The sequence below is a fragment of the Cyprinus carpio genome, chromosome B16 (assembly GCF_018340385.1).
Source record: "Cyprinus carpio isolate SPL01 chromosome B16, ASM1834038v1, whole genome shotgun sequence".
NCBI lineage: Eukaryota > Metazoa > Chordata > Actinopteri > Cypriniformes > Cyprinidae > Cyprinus > Cyprinus carpio.
The window spans coordinates 28,425,636-28,447,968 of record NC_056612.1 but is presented as its reverse complement, the minus strand read 5'-3'; the positions used below and the strand labels follow the sequence as shown (position 1 = coordinate 28,447,968).

The window sequence follows — 22,333 nt, the reverse complement described above, 5'->3', positions numbered from 1 at the left end:
ATTAATAATAGTTCAAAAACTTTAGCACAAGCATTGTTCATGGAACCTTTTTTCCTGAAACATTCCTTTAATGTCTCTTAAAAATTACTAATAAAATGTTTGTCAATATCTGGTCTGTAATCATGTTCTCAAAACTTTAGCACTAAAGCATTATTTATACATTGTTCATGGACTAGCTTTCCCGTGAACGTTCATCTAATGCTTTTTAAATGTAACTTTTTGTTTCAAAACATTCAGATAACATTTAAAAGTAACATTCCCACAATGTTTGCTAAATGATAAAATGGAATGTTCAGTAAGCGTTTGCATAACCAAGTATAAATGTTTTAAAATCATTTTAAAAACGGGATGTTTTGAAGTTTAGAGAACACTGGGAAAAACTTTTATAACTTAACTGGAACATTAACAAAACATTTAAAACAGTAACAGGTATATTTTGGGACTGACATCAGGCATTTCCAGTTGTGCATAAATAGATTCTCAAAATAACCAAATATCTTCCGATTAATCGGCCTGGATGATATATCAATCTATCACTAACCACATGTAACCCTGGACCACAAAATCAGACATAATGCGGAGACAACTATTTGAAAATCTGGAATGTGAGGGTCCAAAATCTAAATATTGAGAAAATTGTCTTTAAAGTTGTTCAAATGAAGTTCTTAGCAATGCATATTACTAAATCAAAAATTAAGTTTTGATATATTTACAGTAGGAAATTTACAAAATATCCTCATGCAACATGATCTTTACTTAATGTCCTAATGATTTTTGGCATAAAAGAAAAACCTATAATTTTGACCCATACAATGTATTGTTGTATATTGCTACAAAATATACCTGTGCTACTTATGACTGCTTTTGTGCTCCAGGGTCACATTTATCACCCAAATACATTAAACCCAAACTTTCCACAGCATGCACTGAATATAATATGATCACAAAGAAAGTTTCCCTGCTGAAATAATGCTTTAAACCAGCCTAAGATGTTTTGCTGGTCCCAAGTTCTCAGCAAACCAGTTTCAACATAATCAAATACATTTTATTTTATATTAATTAATCATGGTATTGAGATTTAAATATGTTTGCATAGTCCGTTTTGTCATCTCAGATCCTTGTTTATTAACACTCTGCATGTTGAGTTTGTCAGGTGGAGGATTGTAGTAATCGCTCTCTTACCTTCTCTATATGCTGTGCAGGCGTAGAGCAGCGACGCGTCGCGCTGCACGCAAGGAACGCACGTGAGCGTGTGAAAGTGCGACGCTGAACTGGCATTATTTCTAACTCCCACCCAGTCCGACTGAAGCAGCCCGTTGTCACTGGCAGAGGAGGTGCTCTCGCGCGGCACAAAGTAGCTACATTTGCATTTCTCAGACCCTCCCCTCGCTTCTCATCACCGTCTTTGTGTGGCGCGGTTGGGGTCCTTATTTGGCTCCCGATTAAACCCTCACTGGCCCGCTCTCAAAAAAATCCTTTTTAAGCATTTCTGGTGTGACACATAGCGTTAAGACCTAGTTTTCTATATGCCCTTCTGAAATGTACTGAATGCATGGAAACAAGTTCACAAAAAGCTTTAGATGTTGTTACAAATAAGGTATTGGAGCAACAAGTGTCATAGTTCAAATGAAAAGACACTTAAAGGAAATAAGGTATTGGAGCAAATCAAATTAATGTCATTAATGACTCACCCTCATGTCGTTCCAAACCTGTGAGACCTCCGTTCATCTTCGGAACACAGTATAAGATATTTTAGATTTAGTCCGAGAGCTTTCAGTCCCTCCATTGAGAATGTATGTACGGTATACCCACGTCCAGAAAGGTAATAAAAACATCTTCCAAAGTAGTCCATGTGACATCAGAGGGTCCGTTAGAATTTATTTGAAGCATCGAAAATACATTTTGGTCCAAAAAATATCAAAAAACTACGACTTTATTTACAAGCATTGACTTCTCTCCCGTGTCTGTTATGAGCGCGTTCACAGCACATCCGGTTGCGGACGAATCACTCGATGTAACCGGATCTTCTTGAACCAGTTCACCAAATCGAACTGAAATCGGTTTGAAAACGGTTCGCGTCAACAATAGAGCATTAAATCCACAAATGACTTAAGCTGTTTACTTTTTAACATGGCTGACACTCCCTCTGAGTTCAAATAAACCAATATCCCGGGAGTAAATTCATTTACTCAAACAGTACACTGACTGAACCGAGCCAGATAACAAACAGAAACAGTGACATCGTTTCTCGAGTCAAGACACCGTTTTCTGTCGGGCCGCGTCCGGTTCGAGAACCGAGGAGCTGATGATACTGCGCATGCGTGAAGCAGACTGACACACAGCGCGTTTGAACTGAACTGATTCTGTGCTAATGTTATGAGCGCGGGTAAACCGAAGGCTTGAATCAAGGGCAGTCATCGCCAATGAAGTCATTACGTCTGTGCGCAAAAGAAGGTGAACCGTTTTCGGCAACCGGTTTATTGAATCAAACTGTTCCAAGAACCGGTTCGCGGAGAAGCAGAACTTCCCATCACTACCGGTGATCCGAAAAACCGATGCAACCGGTTCTTGACTCGAGGACGAGTCAATGCTTCGTTTCGTTATCTGGCTCGGCTCGGCTCTGTTCATCTTCAGTTCTCTCTTCACAGCAGTTCAGTCAGTGTACTGTTTGAGTAAATGAATTACTCCGGGATATTGGTTTATTTGAACTCAGAGGGAGTGTCAGCCACATTAAAAAAGTTAACAGCTAAGTCATTTGTGGCTTATGCTTAGTTGTTGACTAGCGAACCGTATTTCCAACGATTCAGTTTCGATTTGGTGAACTGGTTCAAGAAGATCCGGTTACATTTTCGAGTGATTCGTTCGCGGCGAACCGGATATCACTAAAACTGGCAGTGTTGAGAACGCGCTCATGACCCCGGGAGAGAATCTCAATGCTGAATAAAGTCGTAGTTTTTGATATTTTTGGACCAAAATGTGATTTTCGATGCTTCAAAAAATTCTAACGTACCTCTGATGTCACATACTTTGAAGATGTTTTTTTATACCTTTCTGGATGTGGACAGTATACCGTACAATACATTCTCAATGGAGGGACAGAAAGCTCTCGGACTAAATCTAAAATATCTTATAATGGTGTTCTGAAGATGAACGAAGGTCTCACATGTTTGGAACGAAATGAGGGAGAGTCATTATGACATAATTTAATTTTTGGGTGAACTATCCCTTTGAAAGACACTTAAAGCCCCATTTGAGGTTCCTCAGACTGACTTATGAAGATGTTCTTATATGTGATAAAGATTCTTAAAGTGAAGTTTGATTTTCCTCAGACTGACAGTTTCTTTAGATGTTTTTTTATGGTGGATGGTCTTTATTAGTTTTGTGTTGTTGTTTTTTTAGGTTATTCAGAAGTTTCCACCAGTGTGACAACCAGAATATTTACATGCCTTTATCATGATTTCGTAACATTTTCAGAATACATATTTTTTTATTTTTAATGCTGGGTATTGAAATTGGACATTTTTATTTTCTTATATATATACATATATAATTTTCTTATATTTTTAATGCCTTTTGCTGTTTAATTCTAGTCTAAGCATCAGTATATTTAGCTGCACGTATAATAAATCTAGAAGAATTATCAAAATGTTTAAAGTAGTTTTAGATAAATTAGAAAGAGCATGTCAACTGCATAGGGTGTCTGCAAATTATTTACAAAAACATATATATATATATATATAATATATATATATATATATATACTATATATATATATATATATATATATATATATACACACACATACAGTACCAGGTCAAAAGTTTGGAAACATTACTATTTTTAATGTTTTTTAAAAGCAGTTTCTTCTGCTCATCAAGCCTGCATTTATTTTGATCAAAAATACAGAAAAAAAAAATTAATATTGTGATATATTATTACAATTTCAAATAATTGTAATTGTTTATTATACTTTAAAATTATCATTTATTTCTGTGATGCAAAGCTGCATTTTTAGGATCATTATCACATGATCCTTTAGAAATCATTCTAATATGATGATTCATTATCAAAGTTGGAAACAGTTCTGCTGCTGAATATTTTTTCAGAACATGTGATACTTTTTTAGGATACTTGATGAATAAAAAGTAAAAAAAACAAAAAAAAAAAGAAGCTATGTTTTTAAAATATAAATATTTTGTAATAACAATATACACTACTGGTCCAGTAATTTGGGGTCAGTAATTTTTTTCTTTCTTTTTTTTTAAATAAAATCAATACTTTTATTCAGCAAGGATGTGTTAAATTGATAAAAAGTGATAGTAAAGAAAATATATATTATTAGAATATATATTATTAGACTTTTTTTTTAATTTGAATAAATGCAGTTCTTTTTAAACCTTTTATTCATCAAATATATTAGACAGCAGAACTGTTTCCAATTACTCATAATAAATCAGAATATTAGAATGATTTCTAAATGATCATGTGATAGACTGGATGTTACATGTGACACTGAAGGCTGGAGTAATGATGCTGAAAATTCAGGCTTTGCATCACAGGAATAAATTATTTTTTTAAAGTATATTCAAATAGAAAACTATTATTTTAAGTTGTAATAATATTTCACAATATTACTGTTTTTTCTGTATTTTTGATCAAATAAATGCAGGCTTGATGAGCAGAAGAGACTTCTTTCAAAAAAAATTAAAAATAGTAATGTTTCCAAACTTTTGACCTGTACTGTATATATATAAAAGGCCACAATATAGGGATATAATTTATCGATCTCGCTGCAAGGTGGCGCTGGAGTCCGCAGAATGCACTGCATTCACATCCAGTGGATGAGCGATTTGAAGACATTGTAAATGATTATTATTAGTGCTTATTATTGTTTATACTCAGGGCTAATCATATAAACAATCTCCTAACCAAAAGTATAAATGCTCCGCACCGTTTGATTCCAGCAGAACGAGTGATTCCTCAAATCGTGTTTATTTTCAATTATGTACTATATTTTAATTTGTTAATGTTTTTAATTTAATATTTTGTATTTTTAGCAGATTTTATCACACTAAAATATATTTGCACAATAGTTTATTTGTTCACATATCAAGTGCTTAAGATTAAAATAAAAAAAGGTTAAAAAAAAAATAGTCAAAAATGACCAAACAACAGAGAGTTTAGTCAGTTTGTAAATTTCTCTGATTGAGAGAATGAAAGGCAGACGTCAAATGCATTTGATGTATTTTATTAAAATAAAAAAAAATAATAATAAAAAATGCATATGTATAAACCATGATAAATATGCATCTGACGTATAATCATACAGTAAAATGTTTATATTCATATAGATTTTATTTTTGAACATACAGGATACTTTAGCATTCAAACTGGCAGTGGTGATATTTCCTCGTTCAGTCCGTGGCAGGGTCTCCCAAAGGAGAAATAGCCTTTTTTGGTCAGAAAAGCTACAGAGCAGCACTGTTCACCTGAGAAAAAATACTTGAAGAGACGCCGTCACACAAAACCACATCTGAGTGACAGAGAAACCTGCGGCCGAGCACAGCATCACGGCTAAATTACACAATATGATCATTTTTAATATTATGGGGTCATTCCTTCTATGCAGTATATTTCATGACCCTATTCATACATATATGCAGCACATTAGTATTGAGGAAATTTGTTTACTTTATTTTAGTTTAGTTTATTTTGGTTTAGGTTTGTTTTGGTTTATGTTTTTTTTTTTTGTTGGTCTCTAATTGAAATGTTTCAAATTAAACATGTATGTATACGCTACCAGGGAAACGTTTTCAAAATATATAAAAGTCTCTTCTGATTTGAATGTTTTCTGAAGGATCATGTGACACTGAAGACTGGAGAAATGATGCTAAAAAAATCCAGCTTTGATCGCAGAAATAAATTACATTTTACAATATATTACAATAGAAAATGGTTATTTTTAATTGTAATAATATTTCACAATTTTAGTGTTTTTACTGTATTTTTTATCAAATAAATGCAGCCTCGGTGAGGAGAAGCGACTTCTTTCAAAAACATTAAAAAATCTTAATTATTCTAAAACTTTGACTGCAAGTGAGTGTGTTTATTAGTGATAATTAATTAATATTTTTATTATAGTGTCCTCAATATCACTTTGCTCTTTTGTAAAATCCTTTTAATCAACAAAACCCAGTTTCATTATGTTTCGTGCTGTTGATTGATCGAATCATTCCAACACACTTGATAAAATTGCACAGATCTGTAAAAGCATAATCAAAATTTCAAAAGATGGTTAAAATATATCAATAGGAAGTTGATGTCTTCATGTAAACTGTCAGCAATGACTAACATTAGCTCTATTTCCATCCCGTCGATTGTAAATGATCACAATATAGTTAATAAACATAATAAGTGCCTGAGTTTGAGCAGAGCAGATTTCTGAGGATCTGATGTATGCTTTTATAGAAATACTCGCTGAACATTCATACTGCAGAACAGGAATGATTATTACAAACCCGACGGTAGAGCTGCACGAATCCATTCTGGATAAATTGAGAATCATGATTTTTTTTTTTTTTTTTTTTTCTGTTGCACTGACATGAATATACGATTCTCCAACGATTCTGAACTTAAAATAATGTGTAATTTACTAGAGTCTGGGACAAAATATTAATTGCTGCAGTCTATTTAAAAGTGTTTAATTAATTTTATTTTTTTTGTTTGATTTTTATTGTTAAATTTTTGTTATTTTGGTTTGAATGAATGATTCAGTGACTCACTCATAAATACTTCACTTGTTTCATTACTGGATGAATCAGTGTTTTAGAATGAATCTCTTGAATGAATGATTCAATGACAGATCCATTTTTAACAGTCACTTGTCGCCACCTAGTGGAGAAACACTGTAATCGACAAAAATGTTATTTAAAGGTGATTTGCTCTATTTTAATCGCATCCATAGACATCAATGTTTTTATCCAAGCTATAAACTTTCATCCCAGTATTTCTGTGATAATATGCATGACTTTAAGACAGAAATAATACTTTGAGGGTAAAAAGACTGTTCGTGAAGCTGTTTCTTACCTAGATATGCATACTCTCTGTGTCAGCGGCAGCACGAATGCAGATTTGAATGTTCCAGTATGACATTTTCAAAGATTTATCGTTGTGTGAGAGTTTGAATCGAGATCGCGATCTTTTAACGGTTAATCATTAGGGATGTGACGATAAATCGATCCGTGCATCGATTTTCCAAATGCATCGCGATTCTCTCTTGAATCGATTCTGAGTTTAGTTTTGAACAGCAGATGGCGCTGCATGCTTTAGAAACAGATAATTCTAGAAATAATCATTCATAAAATTCGAAAAGGTTGAAGCGAATTACAAGGGTGTTCACAGAGGACTGTGTTTACATTAATGTCATAAAAGCATTCTGAGCCGAGGTGAAATTATAGACCATATACTTCTTCGTTAGCATTTGAGTGTGCGGATAACAAATAGAGTAGAGCGCCATCTGCTGTTGAACCTCAGAATCGATTCCAGAGAGGATCGCGATGCATTCAGAAAATCTCAGAATTGATCCACAGTCGATTCTGCATTAATTTATCATCGCAGCCCCACCGAACGCACCAGTGCTCTTCTTCGTGAGCATCTGAGTGTGTGGTTAAAAACTAGAATAGAGCGCCATCTGCTGTTAAAAACTGAGCTCAGAATCGTTTCCAGAGAGAGTTGCGATGCATTCGGAAAATCTCAAAATCGACCCATCAATTGATTTATCGTCACACCCCTATTAATCGTGCAGCTCTGCCTGACGGGCTTAGTCTCACATCCACAGCTCTATGAGTTTGTCTGTAGCATCACGTCTGATGGTAGTGGTGGTAGTGGTGATGATGATGGTGTTCGTGATGATGATGGTGTTCGTGTCGCTGGACCAGAGGCAGCACAAACCCGGCGCTGTGTTCGGGCGAGGGCTGCTGTGGTTGGGTGTGTTTGGAGGGCGACAGCGCCTGTTCTCTGGCTCTGGCTCTCGATCTCTTGCTGTGGCTGTGCTGGAGACCCGTCGAGGGCTGAGGCTGGCTCTGCTGGGAGAGATGGTACACATCTGCCGGATAGAAGCCGTGGCTCTTGCTGGTTTTGGCCGCAGACTGGCCGCCTCTGGAGGTGCCCTTGGGGGATCTGAAGGACTGGGGCCCGCCGCGCACGCGGGGATCCGGGGCCGCGCAGGGGTCAGAGAGGACCTGAGACCGCCGCTGATGGCCGTGTGTCTCGGGCTCGTGGGAACGAGAACGGCTTTGATCGTGTGAAGAGCGTGACGGCTGCTCTTGCTGGGCCCCGGGAGGAGAGGAACCGACGGAGGAGGAAATTAAAGAGAATATAATATATATTTTATAAAAGGTTACATAAATCAAGGAAACGTTTTTAACAAAATGATGGAATAATTTACAAAATGATAAGCCAAAATATATTTTATAAAGCATCAGAACAATTATTAAAATTAAAGGAAATATATATATATTTTTAAAAAAGGCTGGCAAAATGAAAAAAAAGGAGTTCTATATTATAAACAGTCAGCACAGTAATCAAAATTAAGGAAAATATATTTTATAAAATGTCAACAACATGAACAAAAATTAAGGATTTGTATTTTATAAGTTGTTAGAATAATTATCATAATTATGGAAAAAATATTTGATAAATAATCAACACAATTATTAAAATGAAAGGAAATATATTTTTAAAATATAGGCTGGCAAAAAAATAATAATAATAAAAATAAGGAGTTCTATATTATAAACAGTCAGCACAGTAATCAAAATCAAGGAAAATATATTTTATAAAAGGTTTGCAACATTAACAAAAATTAAGGAATTATATTTTATGAAAGGTTGGAAAAATGACCAGAAATTAAGGAATTATATACTACAAAGGGTCAGAACAATGGAAAGGGTTAGAAGTTATGGAAAATGTTATTTGTAATTGGGTTAGAATATATTTATAAAACGTTTTAAGGAATTTATATTATTTAAGGGTTGTTTATGTAAATTATAATTGGTTGGAAAAGTAAACCAACGTAAAATTATAAATTTATATTTTATAAATGGTCTAAACAATGATCAACAATATTAAGTAATGATATGTTATAAAGGGTCGGCACAATGAACAAAAATAAACATTGTAGAAAACATCAGAAAAATGAACAAAAACCAAGCAATTATATTTTATAAAAGAAAATAAATAATGCTTTTTGATAAAGAAAACCCTGTTTTCAGGAAAATTAATAAACGCATTAAAAGCAGCACAAAAAATACTAGCACGATGAGTAAAAAATTTACAATTAAAATTGTTTAAATCATGACATTTTTTCTGAGAAATTGTAGGGGGTGAGCTTAATGAATGAAAATGTCAAAAAAATATATATATATTAATGCCTTAAGGGTCCCATATAAAATAGTTCTGATTTTCATGTTGTGTGGTGATGAAATGTGACATTTCTTGATGGGTTTTTGAGGGGTTTTGGAGATTCTGAGATTCTCCCTTTAATTTCTAATCATTCAGACAGCACAGGTTTCTATGTGAATGGTTTGCTATAATGACTGGAAAGGTCGTTGTTAAGGGCTGTGTTTCTGTGATATTACACACACGTTCAGCAGAGTCTTACTGTCAAATCTGGAGCTGTAGTTCTCTATTTATGTGAATGGTTTCAGATAATGGTTTCGTCTCTCTGTGTTCTCGTCCACACAGTAGTGATTCTGACCTCTGTGAAAACACACATCATGTCACATGTGGACATACGGCACACAAACGCTGTTTCATCCGACACACGCGTGCCAGCGGCTCACCTGATGTGTGTGTCCTCGGCGTGAACTGACTCGATGCGACTCAAGCGACTGTCTGAAGCAGGAGCAAATAAAGTTCAGAAATTAGGCAGAGTTCAGTTTTTTAAGGCTGCTTTTACAACAGTGTCTTATTCGATCAGTTGGAGCACAAAACCAGTCTTACAGTAAGTGTCAGTTTTCTAAATTAAGATTTATACATCATCTGAAAACTGAATAAATAAATAAGCATTCCATTGATGTATGGTTTGTTAGATGCATGTGTGTGTGTGTGTGTTAGTGTGTGTGTGTGGGGGGGGTGCGTGTTTGTATGTGTGCGTGGGGGGGATGGTGTGTGAGTGTGTGTGTGTGTGGGGGGGGTGCGTGTTTGTGTGAGTGTGTGTGTGTTTGCTTGTTTGTGTGTACGTGTGTGGGTCTGTTGTGTGTGTGTGTGGGGGGGGGTGTAGTGGTAGTGTGTAATGTGTGTTTTGTGTGTTGTTGTTGTGTGGTGTTGTGGGGGTGGTGTGTGTGAGTGTGTCTGTGTTATGTGTGTGTGTGTGTGTGTGAGTGTGTGTGTGTGTTTGTGTGCATGTGTGTGAGTGTGTGGATGGTGTGTGTTGTGTGTAGTGTGTGTATGTGTTGTGTGTGTGTGTGTTTGTGGTGTGGTATGGGGTGTGTGTGAGTGGTGTCTGTGTTGTGTGTGTGTGTGGTGTGGTGCGTGCGTGTCGTGCGTGTGTGTGGGTGTTGCGTGTGGGGGGTGGTTAGTGTGTGTGCATGTGTGCTTGTATGTATGTGTGTGTGTGTGTGTGTGCGCGCTCTCACACGTGCGTGTGTGTGAGAGAGAGAGAGAGAGGGTCACCGTTCCCGGTGTGTGTTGAGGTGTGTCTTTCGGGTTCAATGTTAGGGTGTTTCTGGGTTTTCTGTTACACGAGTGATTGACAGAGGTGTCCACCACGTCATAGATAGTGTGCATCAAACTGGACATGTCCTAAAACACACACACACACACACACACACACACACACACACACACACACACACACAACATGAACACATTCTCATGCGTTTCACTGAAGGGAATGTACGTCAGGTGTCTGTCTCTGAATGAAGCCTGTATAAATGTCAGTATTTACCTCCTTAGTGACTCTTCCGCTGTTGTAGGTGTTGTAGAGTGTGGAACACTCCTGCCTGTTTTCATCGACCAGAGACACGTTACACTCCAGATCCTGACAGATCAAACACACACACACACACCATCAGACTGGACATGTCCTAAAACACACACACACACACACACACACGCAGTTACACACCTGACCAGCAGCAGGACCTCAATGACTGATAATGCCAAACAAATCATTTCCTCAAAAATCAACTGTCATCATTTCCTCATGTCCTTTCTGTATTTATTTCTTTTTTTCTTTGCCAACTAGGGTTATTATGGTTAAAACTAAAACTATTAAAAACATTTTTGTTAATTTAAATAAAGCTGAAATAAAATAAAATATGAACATTAAATTAATGAAAATGAGAAATGTTGCCTTGCCAACTAAATTAATGTTTAATTTTATTTCTAAAATTAGTATCAACTGGAAAAAAAAAAAACATTAAAACTGAATTCAAACTAAAACTGAAGTAAAGACAAATGTAATAGTAATATTTAAAAAAAGAATGACAAAAGCAAAAAATAAAAGATAATTCAAAATATTGATAATAGTATACTGTAAATAATATACAAATAGCAATGCAACCCACAGTAAAATACAGTAATACAATTTTTTACAAAATAAACAAATAAAAATAATGTATTATTTCAAAAATGACAAAATTTAAAATTAAACTTAAATTGTTATATTTAAAAGGTGAATAAAAGTTACAAAAGCACACAATAAAATTACATAAAATTAAACAAATTAATCTGAAAACTTAAAAAGCTAATTCAAAATATTAATAAAAATTATAATAGTATAAAATAATTGTAAAATAACACTGCAACCCACAAACAATCTAAAATTTAAAATACAGCAAGGCTATTTTAAAAACAAAAATACAAATAAAAAAACACATAATTCCAAACCATATTATTTTCTTTCAAATTAAACCTAAATTGTAATAAAAAATAAAAATAAAAAAGGGAATAAAAATGAAAAAATCCCAAAAACAAGATTACTAAAAAATTAAACTAAATGAAAATGAAAACTAAAAGAAAAAAAGAAAAGCTAAGTTTTGAAAGTATTAATAAAAACTATAATAGTATATAAATAATACTAAAACAATACTGCAACAAACAATCTAAAAATTAAAACACATTAATACATTCTTAAACAAATAAATAAAACTTAAACTAAAAATATATTTTTCCAAACCATTATATTTATTTATTTATTTTCATTTATAAATTTATTTGTTATTTATTTTTTTAATAAAAACTATGATAGTATGTAAATAATACTAAAACAATACTGCAACAAACAACCTAAAAAATTAAAACACATTCACATACACTCTTAAATTAATAAAAAAACTTAAACTAAAATATATATTATTTCAAAACCATTTTATATATATAGATATATATATTAATATACTAAAATATATATTATTTCAAAACCATTCTATGATAGTATGTAAATAATACTAAAACAATACTGCAACAAACAACCCAAAAATTAAAACACATTCACATACACTCTTAAATAAATAAATAAACTTAAACTAAAATATATATTATTTCAAAACCATTTTATTATATATATATATATTTAATAAAAACTATGATAGTATGTAAATAATACTAAAACAATACTGCAACAAACCTAAAAATTAAAACACATTCACAATACACTCTTAAATAAATGATAAATAAAACTTAAAACTAAAATATATATTATTTCAAAACCATTTTATTTATTTATTTATATTTATATATTTATTTTTTTTTAATAAAAACTATGATAGTATGTAAATAATACTAAAACAATACTGCAACAAACCTAAAAATTAAAACACATTCACATACACTCTTAAATAAATAAATAAAACTTAAACTAAAACTATATTATTCCAAACCATTATATTTATTCATTTATTTATTTGTATTTTTTGTGAAACAGAAACAGAAGCAGCATCCCCCTTCACTGCATGTAAAGCAGAAGCTCGATGATTTGTTTTTGCACAGAATAAAGTCAGACAGGTCTGGAAAAGCATGAGGGTGAGTAAATGTTTATTTATGGTCAAATGATTCTTTTAATAAAGGAAAGATTGAATCTGTACAGGTATAGAGTTCACTGGAGAGGATGTATGGGGGAGTTTTGCGTGGGATTATTCCAGGAAAATGATTTTTAACCACAATTCTCAGTTTCAGCTTTTTGTCAGGAGACGCAGTTGACGGGTGTCTGGTGATGAGGATGATAACTGTCTGGAGATGCTGCGAATGTGATTTCAGGCCTCTGGCGATGTGTTCGGATGTCTCATTCGTTATCACCATATTCATATTAAAATACAAAGAAACTACTGTTTATATTCCATTCGTTGTTATTAAAAACAACGTGAATTAAGAATTACGATTTCCGAAACTCGGGTTCGTGGAGGAACTGCAGGGGGTTTGTGAGTTTAATGAAAAGCTAATAATTAATTAAATCACAAATACGTAAAATGAAAATAAATTTTAATTGAATAAAATAAAACATTTACTAAAAAATGCAATATTTTGTTTAATAGGAGAATTTAAAAGATGAAAAAGAATTAGGGAAAATCAATAAATGATGAATAATTTTGTTTAAATTAAGTTTATTAATGTATTTAGTACAAATCTGTGTGTTCATGTTATATAATACATAAAATGTAATAAAACGTGAAATAAATTAAAACTTTAAAATGACTAATAAACATTCTTAAAAGGTGCCCCCCATAAATAGCTTATTAATAAATACATTTAAATTGTAGAAATTGTATTTAGCTGCTGTTTGTTGTAAACTTAAAAGTTTATTAGTGTAATTACTACAATTTTGTGTATTTACGTTATATGAAATATAATTTATTAGTGTAATTACTACAATTTTGTGTATTTACGTTATATGATATATTATTAATTAATTAGATAAATGTGTGTAGAAATTGTATTTAGCTGCTGTTTGTTATGAACTTAAAAGTTTGTGTAATTGCTACAATTTTGTTATTTATTTATAAATAATGTGAAAAATGTAATTTTAATTAAAATAAAAAAAAATCATTAAAAGTTGCCCCCATAAATGATTTATTAATAAATAAATAAATACTGTATTTAGTCACTGTTTGTTGAGAACTTACATCCAGACTGATGCGTTTCTTCCCTTTGCTGGTTTCCTTCAGCGCTTCTCTCTCTCCATCTTCAGACGGCAGAAAACTCTCACGTCCTTCTGCCTTTTCTGGAGGCAAAGCCACTAAACACACACACACACACACACACACACACACACACACACACACACACACACACACACACACACACACAGAGTACTGTAAGTACACTACACTGAGTGCAGTCGAGTCCAAAAACACACACACACTGTCTTGTTTAATGGTATTATGTCTAAACATTCTTTAATCAAGATACATTTACTCAAGAAGCAAATGATGAGGATAGTAAGTGTTGTTTTTCTGAAACTTAATCAGTGAGTTTATGATATAAAACAAGTATCTGCAATGGAGTCAGAAAACATCTGATAAAACCAAATGTGAAACAAATGGACTTTTCTGATTCTATTGGCAGATATCTGTTCTTGTCTTAAGCATAATATTTTTAGTATCATTTATATAATATTGTAGTACTTATTAATGTTTTGAATTAGCTTTAATTTTTTATTTATTTCGGTTTTTTAATATTTGAATTAAATATATATTTTTTAATATATTCACATATAAAACTAATATATTTATTTTTATATGTTCATTTTCAGTAATATAATATAATATAATATAATATAATATAATATCATCAAATAAAGCAATTTAATTCCATTTCAATGTTAGTTTAGTATTTATATACTACTGTAGTATTTATTAATATTTTGAATTATATATTTTTCGGTTTTTAATATTTAATTAAATATATATTTTTTAATATATTTACATATAAAACTAATATATTTATTTTTTATAATGTTCAGTTTTCAGTAAATAATATCATATAATATCATCAAATAAAGGAATTTAATTCCATTTCAGTGTTATTTAGTATATTTTATATACTACTATCGTATTTGTGAATATTCTGAATTAGTTTTTATTTTTGGTTTTCAGTATTTAATTAAATATAATATATTTTATATATTTACATATAAAACTAATATAGCTATTTTTATATGTTCTGTTTTCAGCAAATAATATAATATAATATAATATATATAATATAATATAAGTTTCTGTTTTCAGCAAATAATATAATATAATATAATATAATATAATATAATATAATATAATATAATATCATCAAATAAAGCAATTTAATTCCATTTCAATGTTAGTTTAGTATTTATATACTACTGTAGTATTTATTAATATTTTGAATTAGCTTTAATTTTTATATTTTCAGTTTTTAGTATATAATTGTATATATTTTTATATCTAAAAATAACATATTTTTATAAGTTTTAATATCCTGAATTATGTTTTATTTTAGATTTCCAGTTTTTATTTTAATTTTTTTTGAATTTTTTTGTTTTTTTTTTATTTTTTGTTTTGTTTTCTTATATTTCCGTTTATTTTGTTTTTTTTATTTTAGTTTATTTTCTAAGAAAAGAATTATTATTCTTAACCATCATTCTTTGCATCTTAAAATCAATGCATCTGGATTATAAGAATGTTTAGATATTTGTGAAAAACGAGGCACAAATCCAGCAGTGTCTGTACTCACCCTCTAGAGGGCAGCGGTGCCCATCCTTCAGCTCCTGGAGGAAAAACATGGAAAAAAACACAAGAGGAGATGAAGAGAGGAGGTGTTAGTTCAATATATAGCCCAGAAACCACAGGAAAAGCAAACACCTCCATCTGAAGCATTTTCTCCTCAGGGACGCTGGAACGATGACGGAGTCACATACGATTAAATCTAGCGAAAAAAACCTTCCAACTTCAACCCAAAATAACACAGAAACGAGATATTTTCTTGAGGAGACGAGATCTGACGGCACATCGCTGTACAGATCCCAGCCTGCTCACAGTCGACAACTACCTCAAAAAAAAGCAGTTTTGATATACTGTGAAAATTTTAATATAAAGTGTGTTTTTCTGTGGAGACCAAAAAACCAACCCCAAGCCACTGCAGATTAGAAATAGTCAATATTCTCAATGTAGCAGATATTAAGTCTCTTCTGCTCACCAAGGATGCATTTATTTGGTTAAAAAATGATGCAAAAACATAAATAAATTGTGAAACATTATTACAATTTAAAAAACTGTTTTCTATGTGATTATCTGTTAAAGTGTAATTTATTTCTGTGATGTGCAGCTGTATTTTCAGCATCATTACTCCAGTCTTCAGTGTCACATGATCTTCAGAAATCATAATAATATACTGAGAAACATTTCTGATTATAGAAAGGTCAAAAGAGCAGCATTTATTTGAAATAGAAATCTTTTGTAACATTAGAAATGTCTTTACCCTCACTTTTGATCAATTTAATGCATCCTTGATAATAAAAGTATTAATTTCTTATTAACCCCCAAATTGACATTAGTGTATACATTTTTAAATTTTTTAATTTGTAATTTATAAACATAAATTTTTTTTTTACATTTTTTAATTTTTAATATTTTGTTTTTTTTTGTTTGTTTTATTTGGATTTTTCATTTTTATTTTTTTTTAACTTTTAATATTTTTTTTTTTTAAAATTGTTTTTTATAAATTTACACACATAAGTATTTTTTTTAAACTATTTGTTTAAGTATTTTTTTTAAATAATTTGTTGACATAAAATTAAGCAAGAATGGATATCACAAAATCAAAATGTGTACATAACAATGATTTGAACGTTTCATGTGATTTTTATTCCACAATTTTAACATGCTGCAACACACTCTGTCAGTCAAGTAATCGACCAATGAGAAGCTCCGAGAGGCGGGTCCAGACGTGTTTTCTTCAATCCAATTAGCTGTATTGATTTCAGACGGATCCGCCTCCCAGAATGCAACACTGCGATGATTTCCAGCAGCAGGACGGCCATGTTTTCTTTAAAGTCACTTGTCTGTGAACTCATTACCACCCAGTGCAACAGATGCACCGCAGATCTGAACGCCCTCTGCATTTTAAAGACTAACACATGGTATTTTACCCATAATGCCATCACCCACTGAGGCCCTTTTTAAGCAGCAATGTGTGGGCCATATGCTTCATTAAGACAGAGCTGGTTCCAATCCACAGCTGAAGAAAAAACAGGCCCTAGTTTCTTTATGTGTGTGTGTGTGTGTGTGTGTGTGTGTGTGTGTGTGTGTGTGTGTATACACTGCCGTTCAAAGTTTGGGATCAGTAAAATGTTGATAAATGGAGTCTCTTATGCTCATCAAGGCTGTATTTATTTGATCAAGAATGCAGTAAAAATAACAGTAATATTGTGAAATATTATTGCAATTTCTAATAGTGGTTTCCTATTTTAATACACTTTAAAATATAATTTATTTCTGTGATGCAGTGCTGAATTTACAACAGCCATTACTCCAGTCTTTACTGTCACATGAGTCTTCAGAAATCATCCTAACATGCTGAATTATTATCAGTCGAAAACAGTTTTTGCTGCTTCATATTTTTATTGGAGCCTGTGATACAATTTTTAGGATTCTTTAATTAATAAAAGTTAAAAAAACAACAGCATTTATTCAAAAATGATTTTCTAACAATTCAAGTCTTTACTGTCACTTTTTATCAATTCATCACATCTTTACTGAATAAAAGTGTTAATTTCTTTCAAAAATAGAAAGACTGTACTGATCCCAAACGTTTGACCAATAGTCTATAATGTTACAAAATATTTATTTTTTAAACTTTTGTAACTTTTCAATATCAGCATATTAGAATGATTTCTGAAGATCATGTGACACTGGCGTAATGATGCTGAAAAATCTAATTTGATCACAGAAATAAATTACAGTTTAACAGATATTCACACAGAAACAGGTATTTTACATTGTAATAATATTTCACAATTTTTGATTAAATAAATGCAGCCTTGGTGAGCAGAAGAGACTTCTTTCAAAAACATAAAAAATCTCCATGACTCCAATCTTTTGAGCAGTAGTGTATGCATGTGTTGCCGGTGTACGACAGACAGTAGCTGACGTTCATCTGGCTGTGTAGCGAGAGTCGGGCAGTAACGTCCCTGAAGCTGGTCTCTGTCCAGACCGGACTCAGATCCAGCGGTCAGCTCTGCGCCAAAGCATCCACAGCATCTCACTAATGTTGTAATCTCTGCTTTGGTCTTGGCTTCTAGCTTACAAAAAATACACAGGAGACTCTCACTTCCAAGAATCGGTCAGATCCAGTGTTCATTGAACACACTGGAAAGAAAACTGGTGTAAATGTGTATAACAGCATGCTGTAACCATTTATGCTGCAATACGATAGAAACCATTCAACAACGATAAAAAACGAGAAGAAAACTATTGCAAAATTGCTCATTTGTAGCATTCGAGCATGCATACAAAATTGTAGAAAGGACAAGTTAAGCAATCAAAGACTATATTAAAAATAAGTTGTGAATGCGTCTCTTTGTGCCATTTGATTGTTTCAGCACGTGTGCTGATCAACAACACGGTACCAGTGTGCCACAGATGGCCGAAGGGCTTTTACAGTCCAGCGCAGGGAGACTTTTCACCCTGAGGTCAGATGTGAGGCACAGTGATTTCTTGGCAGGACATGAAGCGCTCCAGAGGCCTCAGAAACAACAGCTGTGAAGCGAGTCTGTTCGCTCATCTGCGTCAGAGGCCCGGCCAGACGTTTGAAGTTCCCCAGGCCTGTAAATCACAGAACATCTCCTGGACTCGTCCAAAGCTCCCTTCCGCTGATCTCAGCCACGGCCCGCTGGAATACCGACGATCCGATCGACTATTTCAGCTCGTTCATTACCGCTCTTATCTGCTTCCTCTGGAAGTGTAACATGCTGATGTTTATCTGATGGAGAGAATTAGGCTCATTCTCTCAAACCCACTGCAGAACGAACTACAGGCCAAAAGCTTCTGGTTTTCAGATTCATGAGGAATTCAATGAGAATTACTTGTCGTCAGTTATGAGATAAAAACTTACAATTATGACAAAAAGCTGAGATTATTAAAATACTAAGCCAAAATGATGTCATAATTAAAAGGTTGATTTTATGATATAAACTGAACTAAGACACTAAGTGATAACTATGAGATACAAAAGCTGAACGTACAATGATACTAAGTGATAACTGAGATACAGTCAAAAATACATCAATGAGGAAAAAGTTGAAAAGATTTTAAAAGTCATAAATTATGACATACTAAGTCATAATTATGAGATAAAAGGTAGGAATTATGACATAAAATGCCAGACATACTAAGACACTAATTGATAACTATGAGATAAAAAAATCAAAATTGTCATACATGAGATTTTAAAAAATAATGATGGTCTAAAAAGTCAAAATTATGAGATACTAAGTCATAACTATGAGATAAAAAGTAGAAATAATGACATAAAATGTACTAAGACACTAACTGATAAATATGAGATACAAAGTCAAACTTATGGCGTACTAAATCATAATTATGAGATAAAAATATCAAAAAGATGACAATTATGAGACAGAAAATTTAAACTATAATATGAAAATTCAATAATATGAAAGGACACAATTATGAGATACTAAATCATAATTATGAGGTAAAAATCTAAATTATGACCAAAAGCTGAGATTAAGGTATTAAGTTGCAACTGTGATATACAACTCAAAATTATGTTTGAATTATAGGATAAAAAGAAGTGAAAATTATAGAAATTACGAAATTATCATCAAGTCATAATTATGAGATAAAATCATGATATAAAACCTGAACTTACCAAAACACTAACAACTATGAGATACAAAGACCAATTTATGAAAAACTAAATAATATTGAGGTAAAAAGAAAAAAATATGACATAAAAAGCTAAGACTACTAAGATACTAACTCATAACTATGAAATCCAAAGACATGAGATAAAAAAGTTGAAAGGTAACAACTACAAAATACTACCACATAATTATGAGATAATTATGACATCAATATTATGACAAACACTTAAACTTAATAAGACTCTAAGTGATAACTATGAGATACAAAGCCAACATTATGACATACTAAATCATAATTATGACTGTTTACTAAAGGAATTGTAAAAATGAGACAAAGGTACAAATGTATTCAAAAAGTACATTTTGTGCTGATCCAGATTTGCACGCCATAATTGTTTCAGTCAAAATGTCACACAAGACCAGATTTCAGTGTGCTTTGAAATTATATGGAAGAGAAAATCAAGTGAATCCAGAGTGGTTTATGTTCACTTGATTTTAATTTTCACATGTTTTTCTAAATATATTTGGCTGTTATTGAGCTACTAAACAACTAACCAACTTAAAGCCATCTACATTACAAGGCCGTCTCTCTGAATCCTGAAACATCCTGAGGGCCTCTCTGAAACCTCTACCATATGTTGGGGCGTCTTTATGAGCAGCCCCTCCTCATCCTGAGACCGCAAATGTGTCTCACACTTGAACCTCAGCAGCACCTCTCAAACAGCTTTTACGGGCCGCTCTTAAATGGAGCTCAAGAACACTTTCTCAGAGCTTCGGTGTGGTTTGTATATAATATTTAAAGGTTAGTATGAACACAAGACACAGAGTTCAGTGAGATGGTGTGGTTCAAATTTAGTAAATCTGGCTTAGTTATTCTAGAACGTCAAACAACTACACTGATCTGGTCATTCTGAGGTTTTTTTTTCTAACACTGATGGTGGATATTTGCAGTCATGAAGAGTTGTACAGTACATAATGTATGTAAGGCCAAAATAAACACATTACTGGGTGTAATTACTGAAAATCACAATGGCTTCTTCTCTATGCATGGAAACCAATTCTCGCCATATAAGAAAAGAGTCATGCTTTGGTAATGACATAAAATGTCAATTATGGGATAAAAAAGTAAGTCAGTTATGACACAAAGTCAAAATTATGAGATAAGTCATAATTGTGACATAAAAAGTCAAAATTATAAGAGAAGTCATAATAATCTCATATGCATGTCATAATTTTGACTTCTCTTATGATTATATGAATTTTTATCCCATAATTATGACTTTTTATGTCATAATATATGACATGCATCTATGACTAGTCATAATTATGAGAGCATATAAAAAAGACAAATATGACATACAAAGTCGACATTATGACATACCAAGTCATACCTATGGAATAAAAAAATAACTTATAAAAAGTGCTAAATATGAGAAGCCAAAATTATGACATACCAAATCATAATTGAAAGTAAAAAAAAAAAAAAAAAAGTAAAAATAATGGGGGAAAAGTCATAGCTGTTATTAAAAGTGGAAGAAACTAAATCCTAAGTCATAATCATGATAGTCAAAATTATGAAACACTAAGTCATAGTTATGACAAAAGTATAAAATTATAAGAGTTATTATCTTATAATTATGACTTAGTAGGTCTTAATTTTGGCTTCAGATATTTATGACTTTTTCTATTTTGCAAAGATACTAAGTGATAACTGAGATACAGTCAAAAATATGTAAATTATGAGAAAAAAGTTGAATTGATTTTAAAAGTCATAAATTATGAGATACTAAGTCATAATTATGAGATAAAATGTAGAAAGTATTATATAAAATGCCAAACATACTAAGACACTAATTGAGATAAAAAAGTCAAAATTATTTTGTATTTTATTTTTTTAAATTTTTGTTGTTATATAAAAAGTCATAAATGTGAGGTTTTAATTTTTTTATATTATGTGTTATATATGTGATATAAAGTGTAGATTTTATGACAAAATGCACTAAGACTTAACTGATAACTATGAGATACAAAGTCAAACTTATGACATACTAAATCATAATTATGAGATAAAAAGCTCAAAATTATGTCATAATTATGAGATAGAAAGTTTAAACTATAATATGAAAATTCAATAATATGACAGGTCAAAATTATGATACTAAGTGATAATTATGAGATAAAAAAAGTAGAAATTGTGACAAAATGCACTAACTGATAACTATGAGAAACAAAGTCAAACTTATGACATACTAAATCATAATTATGAGATAAAAAGGTCAAAATTATGTCATAATTATGAGATAGAAAGTTTAAACTATAATATGAAAATTCAATAATATGACAGGTCAAAATTATAGTAAGTGATAATTATGAGATAAAAAAGTAGAAATTGTGACATAAAATGCACTAACTGAAAACTATGAGATACAAAGTCAAACTTATGACATACTAAATCATAATTATGAGATAAAA

At 31.9% G+C, this 22,333-nt stretch overlaps 1 pseudogene; it reads right to left on the bottom strand.

Annotated features, from left to right (window-relative positions):
* Positions 1 to 6,773: 6,773 nt before the first annotated feature.
* Positions 6,774 to 22,333, bottom strand: part of LOC109110551 — a 40,654-nt pseudogene continuing 25,094 nt past the window's right edge.